This window comes from Propithecus coquereli, unplaced genomic scaffold (genome assembly GCF_000956105.1).
Source record: "Propithecus coquereli isolate 6110/MARCELLA unplaced genomic scaffold, Pcoq_1.0 Scaffold67, whole genome shotgun sequence".
Classification (NCBI taxonomy): domain Eukaryota; kingdom Metazoa; phylum Chordata; class Mammalia; order Primates; family Indriidae; genus Propithecus; species Propithecus coquereli.
The window spans coordinates 7,666,812-7,685,137 of record NW_012152729.1 but is presented as its reverse complement, the minus strand read 5'-3'; positions in this window follow the sequence as shown (position 1 = coordinate 7,685,137).

Sequence of the window (18,326 nt, the reverse complement as noted above, 5' to 3'; positions counted from 1 at the left end):
GGGGTTGGAAAGAAACAAAGAAAAAATGCACAAAGTTGAAAATAGTTAAAAACATGGTAGATATTAATGCAAATATATCAATAACCACTTTTAATGTGAATGATCTAAAAATACCAATTAAGATATAAAGACTGTCAAAGTGGATTAAAAGAAGAGACAATTATATGTTGTTTCAACACACCAACTTAAATACAAAGATGGAGATATGTTAAGAGTAAAGGGATGGGGGAAGATATATCATTCTATCACTGATCAAAGAAAGCTGGTGTATCTATATTAATCACATACAAAACAAACTTCAGGTAATGTAAAATTGTCAGGAATAAATATGGTCTTTATATAATGATTCAAATCTCCAAAAAGGTGAATTCTCCAGAAAGACATTACACCCTAAAGGTATATGTACCTTATAAAAAAGTATTAAAATATGTATGATAAAAATGGATAGAATCATAAGGATAAATAGACAAATCCACTATTAAAGTTGAAGACTTTAACATGCCTCTTTTAGTAATTGACATAACAGGAAGGCAGAAAATCAGTGAGGGAATAGTTGAGTTGTCTAGCACTATCAATCGACTTGATCTAATTAACATTTATTAGAATACTCCACCTACCAATAGCAGAATACACATTTCTCCCAAGCTCTCATGAATGTTCAACAGCAAAGAACACATATGGATATTAAAACACACATTAAAAAACTTAAATAAATTATGCAAAATATGTTATTAGACTATAATGGAATTAAACTAAGCTAAAAATCAAAAAAAAAGGAAGATAGTTGGGAAATTCATAAATATTTGGTGATTAAAATATGCATTTCTAAATGACACATGTATAAAAAAATAAGACTCCAAATAAGTTAATACATTATATTCTATAAAATTTTTGTATTAAATATATTACATACTAGAGATATACATAAATTAGTACATATTGAACTAACTGAAAATGAATTTACAACTCATCAAAATTTGTGAAATACTATAAAAGTAAATATTTGTGGGAAATTTATGACATTAAATGCATATATTAGAGAAAAAGAAAGATTTGAAATCAATAATATAAGGTTCCATTTTAGAAAATAGAGAACACTAAGCCTAAAACATGCAGGAAAAATAGGAAATAAAAAGTAGAGCAGAGATAAAATTAATAACAGGAAAACAATAAAGAATATCAACAAAACCACAGCCTGGTTCTTTGAAAAGGTCAATAAAATTGATAAGCCTTAAGCCTGGCTAATCAATGAAAAAGAGAATAAATATCAGAAATGAAAGGGGGCTCATCACTGGTATCATGGATATTAAAAGGATAACAATGGAGTATTACAAACAGCTCTATCCCTTCAAATTTTATTATTTAGATGAAATGGATCAATTTCTTAAAGAATATAAATCACCAAACCCCCGACATGAACAAATACATAATATAAATAAGCCTATGTCTATTAAAGAAATTCAATCAATAAATTATAACCTTTCAAAAAATGAAGTCCTATACTCAAATGACTTCACTGGTGAATTCTATGGAACATTTACTGAAGAAATAATACCAATTCTCCATAATATCTTCAAGAAAATAGGAACAGAGAGAAAACTTCCTAAATCATTTTACAAAGCCTGTGTCATCCTAATTCAGAAAAAAGATAAAGACATTATAAGAAAGGAATTATGCACGATAATAGCTTTCATGAATACAGAAACAAAAATTGTTAATGAAATATAAGCAACTCAAGTCTGACAATATATAAAAATAATTATATGCCACCACCAAGTCAGATTTAATCAAGATATGCAGGGATAGTTGAAAATTCATAAATCAGTCATGGTAATGAACTATGTCAACAGGATAAAGAAGAAAAATTTATACAGTTATACAGGTTGATATAAAACATTTGACAAAATAACTATAAATCATTAGAAAAATCTAAGCAAATTACTAATAGAAGAAAATTTCCTCAACTTAATAAAGAACATCCACCAAAACACAAAATAACAAAAACTAAACTAACTAAATGGTAAGAGATTAGGCAATATCAGGGAAAAAGTAAGAAAGTTTTCTCAACAGCCCTATACAATATTATACTGAAGATTTTACATGGCTCAAATAGAGAAGAAAGGAAAGAAAAGGTAAACAAAATGAAAAGTAACATAAAAAACTGTGTTTGCAGAAGAGTTAATCAAATAACTTCTGAAATAATAATTTAGCATAGTAAGGCCACTGGATACTAGGTTAATATAGAAAAACATTAATTACTTTCTTAAATACTAGTATAGAAATAGGAATTTGAAATAAAAATAATGATAATACCATTTACAATAACACCAAGAAAAAAAAAAACTTAGGTATAAAGCTAACAAGTTATGTACATTATCAATATGCAGAAAACCACATAAGTCTGATGAAATATATCGAAGAACTTCTAAATAAATGTGGAGATATACCATTTTCATATCTCAGAAGAAAATATTGTTAGGATGTGAATTCAACCAAATTTAATCTATAGATTCAACACCATCCCAATCAAAATCTCAGTATGCTATTTTGTAGATGTTGACAAACTGATTCTAAAGTTTACAAGGAACATCAGAAGACCTAGAATAATCAATATAATACTGAAGAAAAGATGAAGTTGGAGGACTAACACTTTCAGTCATTAAGATTTAATATAAAGCAAACAAAAGTAATGAAGGGGATAATATTGACAAATTAATAGAACACAGATCAATGTAATAAAATAGATCCCAGAAATAAAACCACCCATGCAAATATTGTTAACTCTTCTTTGACAAAGAATCAAAAACAATTCAGTGGAGAGAGGATAGTCTTACTTAAAAAAAAAAAAAAAGTGATTCTGGAACAATTAGACATTCACGTTTTTAAAAAGTCTAGGCACAGACCATATACCTTTCACAAAAGGTAACCTAAAACAGATAATAGATTTAACCATTAAATACAAAACTGTAAAACTTCTAGAAGAAAATATAGGAAAAAATCTAGGTGACCTGGGATTTATCAATGACGTTTTAGATGCAACACCAAGAGCACAATCCATGAAAGAAGAAACAAGTCGAAAAGTTGGGCTTTATTGAAATTAAAACTTCTGCTATAAGAAAGAGACTATCGAGAGAATAAAATACTAAGTCACAGGCTGAGAGAAAAATCTTTGCAAAACATGTATTTAACAAAGGACTGGTATGCAGAATATTCAACTCTCCTCCCCCCAAAAAAGACCTCTTAAAATTTAGCAATAAGAAAACAAGCAGTCTAACTAAAAATGGCCAAAAAATATGAACAATTCATGAAAGAAGAATATGCCACTGACAAATATTCATATGAAAAGATATTCAATACCATATGTTGTTAGGGCATTAAAAAATAAAACAATAATGACATACAACTCTATACCTATTAGAATGGATTTAAATAGTGACCATAATACAACAACAACAACAACAACAACAAAATGACCATAACAATTGTTGGTGAGGATACCAAGCAACAAAATCCCTCCTTCATTGGTGGTGGGAATATAAAATGGTACAGTTGCTTTGGAAGATGGTATGGCAGTTTCTGCTAAATATAGTATTACCGTATGACTCAGCAATCATGCTTCTAGCTATTTGCCCAAATAACTTTAAATCTATGTGCACACAAATATGTGCACGTGAATGTCTATGTCAGGTTATTGATAACTGCCAAAAGATTTTGTAAAAATAATAAGCAACCAAGCTGATCTTCAGTAGGTACACGGGTATATAACTATGTTGCACCTATACAATGGAAGAGTATTGAGCAATAAAGTGAAATGACTTATCCAACCACAAAAGACCTGCATAAAGCTTAAATGTCTATTGCTAGTTGAAAGAAGTGAGTCCGAAAAGGCTACACACTAGTGGATTCTAATGATATGACATTCTGGAAAAGACAACAAGAAACACAAACTGCAAACAGATAAGTGAGAGAAGAGGTAGGCTTAAATAGTTGGATCACAGGGGGATTTTTCAGAATGGCAAAATTATTCCTTTTGATACTATAATTGTGGACACATGACACTATACATCTGGTAAAACACATAGCGTGGTATAGCACAAAGAATGAACCTTAATGCAGGCAATTTAAAAATAAATAATATAGAAGGTCTGGGGAACCCTGAGTGAAAAGCAGTCTGCAGCAAAGCAGTCTAACTGCATTACAAATGCATGGAACAACCTCACTGAAGAGGTTGGGGAAAATGTTGCTGACATAAGTAACTTTGAAGTCTATAAAACTAAAAGTTTTGTACACACACACACACACACACATAAACACTGTATTCTAGTTAATATAGTCATTTCTCTCAGAGGTATGGGCTAATAATTCTGATAATTCAACAAAAGAATCATGGAATTGAACAATTAAGTAAATCAATAGTGGATAGTGGTAGCCAGATTTCTCACTGTTGTAGTTTACTGATAAGTAAAGGAAAGAGTCTATGATGATTCATGTGGGGAGCAGAGTTAAGGACATTAGTATGGACTCATGTTTAGATGAAAATAGATACAGAAGGTTTATATATAAACCTAGTTCTTTCAGCTAAGAGGGTCTACAAGCAACAATACCTCAGTAGCCATGAACACACCTAGCACCCTGATCTTGTTTTCTAATACCATTGTCCAATAAAAGGAACGAGGGCTCCTAGGAAGAATTGCTGATTGTATATACTGGAGCAAGAAGTATACAAGATGAGCCTTGTAGCATTTTGAAATGCCAGAAAATAAGGATGTACTAAAAAGAAAACGAAAACAAAAACACAGTGATGGGGGGTATAACAAAGAAAGTTGGGATCCAACTGAAAGGGCACTTAATGGCCAAAGCTGGAATAATTTAGGCAATAAAACAAATAAAGTGGAACTGCATTATAACCCAAAGCATAAAAGCAATATTTATGAATCCATATTATATAAATAAGTAATTGAATAATAATTACTTATAACTACATGAGGCGGAAGAGACAAACATTTCAATTAAAAGATAAATAATATACATAGATATTCTGCCCTAAAGGGAGTAGAGCTTTAATTCCCCACCCAAGTTTGTGCTCTACATAGTGACGTCCTTCACAAAAAGGAAGAGCAATGAAACAGTAACATTATAAGGAAGAAATATGAGTAACACTAACTCAGCCATGTGAGTGAGCTCAACTTCAATGATGATAATTATGTTGTTAGTATGTACCCTGAACATGATGTGATGAAATGTAATTAACCTCTATTGTCTGCCTCCCAATAATTCACAATCACAGTCTAATCATGGGGAAATCATCAGACAAATTCCATTTAATGAACATTCCCCAAAATGCCTCACCAGTACTCCTCAAAATTCTTAAGATTATCAAAAACAATGGGCCATGCATAGTGGCTCACTGCTGTAATCCCAGCACTTTGGGAGCCCAAAGGAGGGAGGATTGCTTGAGGCTGGGAGTTTGAGACCAACCTGGACAACATAGCAGGACCCTACCCCTACAAAAATATTTTAAAAATTAGCTGAGTGTGGTAATGCATGCCTGTAGCCCTAGCTACTCAGGAGGTTGAGCCAGGAGAATTGCTTAAGCACAGGAGTTTGAGGTTGCAGTGAGCTACGATCAAGCTACCGTACTCTAGCCTGAGTGACAGAAAAGGCCTGTCTCAAAAAAAAAAGGTCTGATAAACTGTCACAGAGAAGATGAGTCTAAGGAAATATGAATAAATGTAGGGTGATAACCTGAATATAATCCTGGAACAGATAAAGGATGATAGGGAAAAATTATGGAAATTTAAATAAAATATGGACTTTGTTTATTAATGACATGTCATTATTGGTTTGTTAATAGTAACAAGCATACCATAATAATCAAAGATGCCAATAACAGGATAAAATGCGTATAAGGTTTGGGGAACTCTGTACTATCTTCACATTTTTTTTCTGTAAATCTAAAATTGTTCTAAGAATAAAATTAAGTAACATTTTTTAAAAATGCAATTACATAGGAGCCAGAGAGACAAGGAAGAAAGTATAAATTTATGTCTATCTGTCATCTATGTATGTACCTATTAATTTGTTTAACAAACTTATAAAGAATAGTGCTGATCCACAAGTTAGTCTAATGGAATAAAAAATTTAAAGGCAGTAACAATATTCTTCGAGTGCAAGCACCATCCTTAGCTAAATATATAATCTGCATATCTACTCTCTAGACCCTCCCTTCTTTAAGAGTTCAAGTAAATCAAGAAAGCCTAGGTGATTGTAGCCACCATCCTATCTTGTCCTGATATTTTTAAAAAATGAAGAAGATTATGTAGCACAGTTAATAAAATAGCTTTTGCTTGACACAAGTTATGTGCTGACTATAAGACACTTTAATTATTCATGAGTGGCTAGTTAAGAGATATTTTCAATTTCTTCTCTTAATTTTACTACTGAGTTTATTTTTAAAATTAAAAATAAAAACCAATGGAGCAGTGGGAGGGAATATGAAGAAACATAATCACTGGAGTATGAATTATATGGTTTGGCATATAGTTAAATTTTAAAAGGGAAAAGGTGTGAATATTCTTTACTCTTATTTCATGGAAATGTGTAATGAAATGTTTGATTTGAGATATTTACCCAGGAAGGCAGAATGGATGAAGGAAACTAAAATTACTTGGTAACCTACTATGTTCTAGGTCCTCTGCTGGATATTTATAGCAATGGTATATTATTTACTTATCACCATCTTAATTTGCTCGGGCTATCATATCAGAGTACTATAATCTGGATAGTTTAAACAACACACATTTATTTATCATGGTTCTAAAGTCTGGGAAATATCAGATCGAGGTGTTGGCTGATTTGATTCCTGGTGAGGGCCTGCTCTCTGACTCCCAGACAACTGCTTCCTCCTATGTTCTCACGTGGTGGAGAGAGAGAGATCTGGCCTCTCTTGTTCTTCTTAGAAGAACATTAATCCGATCATCGGGGTCCCAACTTCAAGTAAACTTAATCACCTCCCAATGCCCCGGCCCCCGCAAATACCATGAAATTATGGGGGAGTATAAGGACTCAACATAGGAATTTTAATGTGACACATTCAGTCCACACCATCAAGCTGAAAGATTAAATGTTCTTTTGCTTTATTTCTTATTTTTCAGTGAAAGGAACTAAGACTTAGGCAAGTTTAGTGAGTTGTGTAGGGCCTTATCAGCAACTTCAGGTCTAGCTTGGGGCTACTGGCCAATTTGTGTTTAGATATATTATTCAGAGAGAGAGAATTTTTGGTAGCAAACCTAAAAATCCAGCGCCCTAATACCAGGGGAAATTATTTCTCTTTCACTTTTACAATATGTTTCAAGTCAGCAGGGAGTCCTTCTTATTCTAACTGGTAAATCTGACATCCCCAAGAGATTTGGGGGTCCTCCAATAGGTCCTTTGCATCGTTCCAGCAGAGTAGGAAAAAACATGGAGAATTTTGAAATCTGTTGTTGCTGTTGTGATTGTGCTGTTGTTTAATAGCCACTTTCCCTATATTCTATAGGCCCAAATTTAGGTACAAGGTCACAACTCACTGCAAGGGGAGTGTAGAAACATAGTCTTGCTACATGCCCAGGTAGAAGGGGGAAAAAATTGGTGGTGTGTAATAATCAGTCTCAGCTTCGGCAGTAGAAACATCCCTTTGGGAATGAAACCTATGTGAGAATTAGTTTCCAGAAATAGGGTCCTCTGTCGTGAAGGAAGTTGATTGAAGCAACTCAAGCACAGATTGGAGTTTATAGGCATGACATCAAAGTAGGCAAAAAGGACAAAGAAAGACATCCATTGGAAAGATGTATCTTGCCAGCAGACAAATCAAAAGAAGCCAGACTGTATGTGAGAAAGGGAAGAGTAAGGCAAATGTATAAGAATGAGAAATGAGCAGTACAGAAGAATTGCTGATTAGTCAGTATGAGGAACACTTCAAATGAAGCCAAGAGGTAATTAAAACTGAGGAAGAAAACCATATTGACTGTGATGTGAAGCAGTAGTCTTCAACTTTCAGCAACACTTCTTGGCACAGAGTCAAAAGAGAGTGACTTCTAAGTTGCATAGTCAGACTATTTCTCACAGTCTGAAATTCCGATTGTGAAAAATAGTGTACGTTTGAGCCAAGATCTCAGGAATGTGTACCATTTCCTCTGTGTTTGGGAGCTCCAGCATAATCCCAATGAATCAGAATTTTTGATGCAATATGGGGTTTGCAGGATAAACCTCATCTCATCTAAGGAGAAAACATTTGCACATAGTTCTGGAGATAGCCCAACAGGACACTAGGTAGATGGAAGAATTGGAGATCTTATATAATATCCTCTCATCCTTATCTTGTCAAACCCAGATTCTTACTTCCTGAAGGCAAGTCTGAGTCCAATCTTTAAAACTCCAATTTCCTCTACTCTGATATATCTTATACTTGGCTCTCAGTCATTTCTCAAAGCCTTCAGCTTTGCATGGAGAGTTATACCATCACCTGCCCTGGTTCTCAGGCCTTTGGAGTCAGACTGAATTATACCACAGGCTTCCTTGATTCTCCAGCTTGCAGAGAGCGTACTCTTGGATTTCTCACCTCCATAATCGCTAGAGCCAATTCTCATAATAAATTTCTATCTATCTATCTATCTATCTATCTATCTATCTATCTATCTATCTACCTATCCTATTGGTTCTGTTTCTCAGGAGAGCCCTAATACAGTCCAATATATGTAAAAGTCTACCATTTTACTAGCCGATGATGAGAAAACAGTTACACATGGGTGTTTAATATCTCAGGAAGCACAGGTGATAAGACTATTTATTATATCAACCAACAGTTAAAGAAAACACTATAAATAAATATTATTCCTCCTTCCATGCCTCTGCCCCCTTTGAAAACTACCATTCTCTAGCCTATTAAGATTTTCATGCAATATTTTTAGTTTGTGCTAGGCAGTGTGATCCACGCTTGGCATACATCACGATGCAGGGAGCAAACAAACAAGAAAAAGGCTCCCACATTTTACTTTCATGCTATCAATTTTTGTCTCTGTCCTGTGAGAAACTTAGCAACTTCTAACAGTCAGTGTAGCAGTTCTTGGTCTCCTCTTTGTAATTATCATACTTTATTGGAGATTCTCAGGAAGGGTCCCCAGGAAGAGCTATCAATTACTATTTTTGTATTCTATTTTGAGAGAGCAGTTCAGAATGGACCTTCCAAAGCTCCCTTGATCTAATTCACCTGTGGGTGTAATGTACATAATTTTAAGCTCCATATATGGAGCATTACCCATTTATACTCCTTTTCTTAGCAGTCTAGTAAACTTTATTTATATGAAGTATTAAATCAACACTATAAAATGGTGCTATTTAAATTGCAAGTGCACTTAGTGCTTTCCAAATGGATTCAGCAACAATCAATATTACAGTCCAATTTCAACTCTTTTATTGTTCACATACAGAAATAACTACACAAGCAATTTGAATATATATGGATTATTTCTCCTAGGCTTCCCCATGCACTGGAAAAATAGAGAAAAATACAGTGTCTATTCTGGTGCAATTTTAAATCTAGATGGAAATGGAGTTAATATCTAGGACATAATACTTTATTTATTTTTAAAAAGCTAATGGAATGAACTCTTAGATAGATTAATTAAGTGTTCCATAGTATTCAATGAGACTGTGGAAGTCTATTGAAATCTACCAAAATCCAGGTGGTCTAGAATCACATATCTGGGTAGCAGCTTGAAAATGTTGGGTATTTGAATTTGTAGCTGATAAAAGCCAGTAGAGACAAATCCCAAATGGAAAAGGCCAATAAAACCTCTATCAATAATTCTTTCTTATCAAATATATCAAATAAGACAAATTGATGTAGTGAATCAATTGATGATTAACTGATAATTATGATTATTTATAATAATTATTTAATTATAATTTATTGAGTACTTAAAAAATCTATTTGATTTCAACATGAGTAAATAGTGAAAACAGGTATATAGTGAATGTGTATATACGTTCTGTTCAGGCCTTCCATATGCCTCTTCATCTTCCATCCCTTATACTGTTGTTACAAATTAGGATAAGAGAATCTAGAAATAGGAATAGAAACCATGGATAGGGCCCCATCTATCATAGCAAACATTAGCATCCATCCTAGGAGATCTTTAACCAATAAAAGAAGGTAGAAGGTAGTAGCCAGGGGAGGAAGGGTCCAGCATCCAAACACCTTTTTGTCTTTGCACTATCCACAGAGAGAAGCTTCTTCCATGGCTATAGTGTAGAACTCAAGGATGTAGAACTATAGATTTTACCTAATGAAACAGTGTAAGGTAATCTGTGGTGGTTGCATGTATTGCTGACTTGAGAAAGGTTCTAAAGGCACAAAAGTATTTAGGAATGGAGTGCTACCCATAATTAATAAGATTTGCCACATTTTTGCTGGGCATTTTGTGGTCCTCACTGTTGGTTCCCAGATTATGTATTTATGCCTTTGAGTTATGTTCCTGATTTATAATTCCTCTAAAACTTGATGTGCTACCATTTCCTTCATACCTTCTTAAACATAATTTCCCCATTGTTCTGAAGTGAGTCTCAAGTGATACATCGGTTCATATTTCTTGTCACATCAGAGTATTTTTGCCAGTTAAGTTACTTACGTGCCCAGACCAACCACGTGAGTGCCGAGGGTTCACCTGACCCAGATTAGGACAATCAAGGCTTCTCTTTGGAAGTCTACATATGGATCACAGAGACTCAATTAATCAATGTTTGGGACTAGAACCAGAAGCTGAGTGGGAGACCCTGTTGCTTAGAAGAAATTTAATTTAATGATTCTAAGGTAGCTAAATGAGGGCACCAGCTAACAGAAGGCAATGGGCTCCAGAAGTGCCCTCTTTTTAGCAGGACAATATTCCTGACTGGTGAGCTTCATATAGACACAAGAATATTCCCTGCCTCCTGTCTTTATAATATGTAGAACATCATGGGTGTAGGGCCACTCTTTTTGGAACTTTGGCTGTAATGTATAACATCTATGACTGGATGTTATTGTGCTTTAATTAGAGTTTAGAGGAATGGTTTGCATGTTACTGTTTCTCTACCTGTATGTTTTTTTCCTCGCAAAACCTTATGGTGCTAGTGGTGTGTACTGGTATCTCCTTTGCACCACAGAGGTCTTATGGAAATAGGAAAGGCAGAACTTTCTGAAATGCAAAGTAGAAAGAAGAGAGAACTAAGAGAAATGTAAACTTGAGAAGGAGGAGGAAGGCTAAGTAAGATGGCAATGTAGCTATAGCAGACTCTCAGATGGAAGTGATGTCATTGTTTCTTAGAGACCAAAATATTAATCATTTTTCCTCCATTCCAAATTTCATGAGGACGACTGTTCCTGCACCTGAGTTCCATGCAGTTCTTCATTCTCAGTGCCTTTACTTCCATTCTCAGATTATTAGAATATTTGTCATTCATGGCTAAACTCAAATGTCAATGCTGCTGGGATGCATGCCCTAATTTCTCAAGCCCAAATTAATCATTCTTTCATCTTTACTCTCTCAGAACTACACGTATGAATTCATTAGAGACTAATTTTACCCTACCATAATTTATTGGAAATAAATCAATCCTCTCTCCACTATAAGTTTCCATTAAGATAGCTATTAGGTCTGGTGTAAATATGCATATACTACATGCCCTGCATAATACTAAGATAATAAAAATAAATAATTATTAAAACCTTACTATTAGGCTTTATGCCAGATTTTCAAAAATATATCTCGAAAATGTTAATACTTATCTCAAAAATCTCATTCCCATTTTACAGATAGAACAAAACTTGAAATATATATAGATATCGATACAGATATATATAAAACTAGTTAATGGTGGGACTAAGATCCAGATCAAGGTCTTTATGGTGCCAATACTCATGCAGTTCAATAACAGTTAAGATGAACTTCCATTTCTTGTTTGATTGCCTAATCAAGATGAAAGGCTGACCTTGGATCACAAAACTTTGTTAGATTAACATGAGATGAACTAAGCCATACTTTTATTGATGGTCATTAACAAGGCTTTGATAGTGTCTGTAATCTTTCTTATTTAGGGAGCTTGAGAAATCTTTGTTGTAAACACTTCAAAGGGAGTCAGGTTATCTCATCTCATAAACAATTCTCTACATATCTAGCTCAAAGAAAGAAAGAACGACCAAGTTAAAAAAAAAAACAAGAGTGACAGAGACATTGTGTTATATCTCTGTGGAGATGCGCATGCCAAGTGCTCACTGAAGAAAGTGAAGGTGGTAAGTTTATTCTTAGAATGAGTCAGGGACTCATTCGTTGGGCATTCATTCAGATTCCATTAATTCATTAAGTGTGATAATTCAAGCTCTGGCAATTTGAAATGCCCCAGTCTAATAATAACAAGGAAAAAATAGGCTTAATAATGCAACAAGGATTCTAAACAAGACTGAGGTTGCAGAAGAAAGTTGCTTCAGAAAATTAAATTACGCTTCAACCAAATTTAACAGCCCATACATTCTACACAGTCATCATGCATTCCTGTCTCCAACATTCCCTCAAATACTTCCCCATTGCCAAAAAAATTTACCCTTCCAAGCACTGCTCCCGACTTAACTTCTTCAATCACTGTCTCTACTGCAAGATCCAGCCTGAATACTTTGTCCTTCAATAACCTTTCCTTCTTTATGCTTACCAAAAGAGATCATACCATCCTTCACGTTGCTAAATCATTACGTTTCCCTCTCTCTTATGACCTAGAAGGAAACAAAAAAAGTTTAAACAAATATTATGAGCTTGGAACTTACTTTAATACTTATTTTCACAAATATCTGATTCTCAAGTAAAGACTCAGAGAAAATAATATGTCATCCACAACACAAAATTTGTAAATGCAGGAGTCGAAATTTGAATTCAGTTCCAACTTCAAATGCTATTCATTTTAATTTTGTCATCCTGTTGCCTATAGTCTGCAACTATGTGCAATTGATTTCTCTGACTGCAGCACTTATCACAAGGTACTCCACATGGTAGATAATAGATAAAAAGCAAACTAAACATTATGAGACATTATAGCTATACATAAATACACATGGTTGGACTTACCTAGTCAGTAAAGCATTCTCATTGTCCTCATCTAAATATTACAGTTAATTTTCACTACACATTATTAGCAATTCACTGGAGTTACAGTGTTATTGAGGGTAATAAAGCAACATACCTTCCTGAAATAAAATTCATATTTAAATATTTTAAGATATTTAATAATTCAGGTATTTTGTTACTTCGACACAGTCAGCTCTTAAGATACAATTATTCTGAGTTAGTGAAGTGGGTGTGACAAGTACCTGTGACCAGAGAGCAAAGTGAGTCATTTTTGACCATGTGGAGAGCTTACAAAATCCAAACAGTGCCAACGTGGATAGTAGAAACACCAGAGAGCCCAGTCCTAGGCACTCCCTTATACACTTATTTGTAGGAGATGCAAAGACTGTCAGAAGAATGCATAGTTGACACTGAGATGGCACAGATGTCTTCAAATTCCATGATCCCTTTGCAACACTGAAATTCACAAAGTCCTTCCAGGCTTGAGGAAGTCACTGACAGTGTTGCTGGGAGGGGAGAGGTAGAGTCACAGGGCCAGAAAATTAAGAACACCACTCCAGGGATCCGGGCAACTCTGTAACCAGCCTGACAAATCTGAAGCAGTGGATGGCAGCATGTACAGTACCCTTAAAACCTCTGTAAATATTGTTTTCTAGAATCCAAAAGAATAGTGCTTATGGGTTACCATACGCACTGACATATTTGTCCACACAACCACGTACAAACAGTTGCCAGCACTCAACTCTTCATCCCTCTATTTTCCTTTCTCTTTCTCTTCTTGTCTTTCATTGTCACTTGAAAGCCAGGTTAGATGGCAAAGCAAGCCTGGATCACACAGAATTCCTGCAAGCATGTGAGGGTAATTTTATCAAGAGAAACCTTAATGAAGGTCCATTGAAAAATGAACTAAATCAAAAGCTGGCAAAACTAAGTTTATTTCCTAGATTTTCAGGATTATTGAAGTAGGAAAAATAACACAAGGCACAGAGTCTGTGCTTGGCACAAAGTAGGGGTGCTCAATAATTGTTCAATAGAGAAACAAACAGATGATGATACAGTATTGATGAGGTTCGTCATAGATTTTTTGTTTTATGTCCTATGAGTGAGTATCTAAAATTTCAGTTGAAATTATAAAAGCAGATTATATTTTAATCAGTGATATTTATCTGCTAGTATTTCTCCTCCCTTTAAAAACTAAATGTGTTGCTCAGGTTACAACAGCAGAAAATACATCATGAACAAAAACTAACTTTTTTTATTTTTAACTGATCAACAAGGCACAGTCAAAACCATATTCTGATTTCTTAAACCTAAATTCCTAAGACAAATTGTTAAATCAACAATAACAAGACCCTCTGTTTTCATTACTCTTAGACAGATATTATTAATGGTTTCTACTTTAAGTCCCAGAAAGAAGTGCCAGTAATAAGTCATCATTTAATTCAGTTAAAATATATGGGCTGACCAACAAGTTTAGAAATTGAATACTAATTGGTAATTCACTTACCTAACCATTCTGCAGCCATAGAGGCACACAGCAAAGTTCTCAGGAACCCCCAGCCTTGACACACACATATGCTGAATTGCCTGAATGGCGTAATTCCTTATTTGGCAAGATGGAACTAAATGTTAGTCAAGGGGAATACAGTTTCCAAGTATTTGCAATGATCTATATCACTTTAAGATATTTTATATAACTTTTACTATTTCTAAGAAAACCACAATATATTTTAGATAACTAATGATACTGAGTCATAACTGCAAACTAGTAATCCAAATTTCAGGATTCAAGACCTGCCTCTGCCTCTAACTTATTCAATTTCTTGGGCAAGTTAGGTAAGTTCTCTGGGTCTTCTCTCCTCTGTAAAATTAAGTGGGTGAATTAGTTTCCTTAGGACTCTTTCAGCTATTACACTGCATAGATGCATGGATTTTGTTGTCACTTTCAATCAAGTTTAATTTTCTTCAAGAATCAGCCCTTTCACCTGTGGAAATATGTTTCATTTTACAGGTCTTAAATTTATGTCTGTACCTCATGGTCTCAATATGTTCATATCTTTATTTTAGTTTTATACATAAAACCAACAAAGTTTCTATTTTTAACAATTTCCCAAAGGAATTGAACGAGAGTCTCATCTTTGGCTCATTACCTCTGAGAGCCGACTCACTGATGCCTGCCGTTTCTACATCCTATGCCCAGCTCCTGCCTGTAATTGTCACCAAGGTCAACACAGGTTCATCACTTCTGTCAAATGGGAGAATCAAAATGAGTTTTCTCATGTTGAAAGCTGACTTGGGTTTGTGTCCCTAGGGCTTGAGGTTATTCAAGACTGACTAGATAAAATGCCACACTAAACAGCTACAAAAAACACACATAAATAGGGTTTGGCAGTTCTACTTTCATATCTATGTCTTCCAAATTAAAATTTTTAGTAAAAGAAAATCATGGCCACTCCCAGATTCAGGGATTCATAGTACTTGTGTTTATATCAAACAAAGCCAACCAGACACTAATGTTCTTAAATACTGATTGTCTTCTATTCCTATGAAGTTGCAGATCTGGCATTTCAATTGGAAGCTTGACTACACACCCAATGATTGAGTAATGGCTTTGGGGGTTCTTTCAGCAGTCTAGATAAAACAGATTTTGCTTCCTTTTTCATAGATGCTAGAGTATAGCTCTGTAATAAAGCTTGATAGTCTCTCAAATCATGCACATACACTGGTCATGCCACAGGCCCTCAGCTAAGACCTTGGCAATCATGAAGAAAACCCCTTTTCCCCATCTTTAATTTCCTATCTGTGTGAGTGCCAAGGTATTTCTGCTTTTACTTCTTGATTTGAATTGAGAACTATTCTCTAGCATATTTCATCCTGATTTGTTGTTTCTCCAAAGATGCAGCTTTTTGCTGGTGCATGGATTCAAGAGAATCCATGAATATTCCCAACAGTCTCAGTAATGAACAGACATTACACATTTTTTGTTTGGAAGTTTTCAAATTGATTTTCAAATTGATTTTTTAGGTAGAAATGCAAATCCGTGAGAATCTCTTTTAAGTAAAATTTCCACCATCCTTTCCAGTGGAAAGGAAGAAGAAATATTTATCTATGACATCCAGTCTAATAAGGATCAAACCATATGTATGATAAATATTGTTTTCTTTAATCCTCATATTAAAAAAAAATGTGAACCAGCTTTACAGGTAATGAAACTAAGATGTTGGGAGATTATAAATTTAAAATAGGTTAGCCCCAAAAGGAGGATAAGCGTAATTTGATTCACATGCAGCTTAAAACTTGGGATCTATCCATCAGCCTGCTTATGTTAATTCCAACTTGCTCAATGTTTCTTCCCTTTAGCCAGTGAGGCCCTTTTTTTTACAATATCCCTGGCCATCTTCCCCACTGCTTGCTCTCTGTGCCTGTCTCATCTGCTATTGCTGACAATTCTTTGGGCTCTTTTTCAGTTCTTTCTGACCTCAGCACACTCAGGATCCTACATTTGATCCTGCCTGTGACCTTTGGGGCCAATACACTTAGCTTTTCCTAAAGATTTGGAATTGCTTTGCATCACTGGTACTTTGTGCTCCCTCAGAGAAGAAATTCTGCTATGTCAGGACTTCTCAGGGCCAAACCAGTACCTAATTCTCATTGTCCAGGTCATTATTGCATCAAAGACCTGGGCAGCTGAAAAACAGAACAATTTGCACCTTGGCCATATACATTCCCTTCTCATTTATTGTTATTTATTTATATTTTAAAAAATGTATCTCTATTTATTTTAAGGTTGTCAACTTCTTTATTTTTATTTTTTTAGTCATTGCCTTTACAAAGCCAAAAAATTTTGCAGACTCTGATACAGCTGAATATCATCAACTAGAAATATCATTTTTGGGGAGAGAATTTATACATTCCACTCCTTTTTTTATCTGTGTTGAACCGCAAAGGGTGGAAAATTGAATCGTATGCTACTATCCGGTCAACAAATGTGCCCACGCTAGCAATGTTTTATGATGGCTTTTCAGAGCTGTAGCAAGTCCAATCCATGATTAAATACAAATTTTAACCTTTTTGCTTCACACAGAAAATGAGATTTGTGCCGTGGGCTTTTTTCTGAAATGTTGAACCCAGCAGAAAGTCGCATCTTGCCATCCAGTTTTCCTTTCTACCATTTCTATTTGCATTCCATTAGCATAATGTTGAAAAATGGAAGCAACTAAATATTTCTTTTCATAACTGAGCAGTGAGAGAAATGGAATATCTCGCACTCTTTTCAACTGCCTATTACTTTAGGATAGGGGCAGTGTGGTGCATTAAATGATTACAAATTGATTTTTTCCTGAGCTTACACTCCTTCCATATTCTCTAACTGTACATATTATATGAGGAGCAAAGCGTTCTGAAATGTATATTATCATTATGTGTAAACTCATATATCACTAGAAAGTGTATATATGACATCTAGTAAGTATCTTGCCTGTTTTGAAAGTCTGCTGCTTAATAGGTCTTATCTTACCTTCTATGTGGACATATTTCCTTGCTACGATTTACACTGCATAGAGATTAATGCTCTAATCCAGTCGTAAACAGAATTTCTTTATATTGTGAAGATATACTGATAAGAGAATAGGCATTTTAGAAAAGTCATGCTTAAATAGTTAATGTAAACTCTAACATACCCACCCCTCCAAGGCTAAAAACAGTAGCTCTTTGATCTTAAAAGATTTTCTAAAAAATAGCTCCATCTGCATTGGCTCAAAATATTGAGATAATTCAAATCGATATCTTCAGGAATTTGCAAAAGTGAGTCACTTTTCTTTCAAAGTTAGAATAACTGTATGCTTAATGAGTTCCCGTGCATTGTGATTGCGTGGCAGAGTCCAAATTGTGTTACGTCGATCTTGTCAAAGTACATTTTTGACTAAAAATGTATATTCAAGTTGAATGCATCAAAGACAGAGGGTGTGTGCACTGATTGGAGTGCTGGTGGAGACATGAGTTAATTTATGTAAAATTACCCAATGAATGTGCTCAATTTTAAAAAAGAAAAAAAAGCTGATCATGCATTTACCATTTAGCCCAGCTGCTAACCTGTGATCAGTGCATCCTTAGTTAGAGGCTTCACTCATGAATACATTTACTTCCTAAAATAGCCCTGCGGGGCTCTAGGTTTTTTTTCTTTTGAGATAGTCTTTC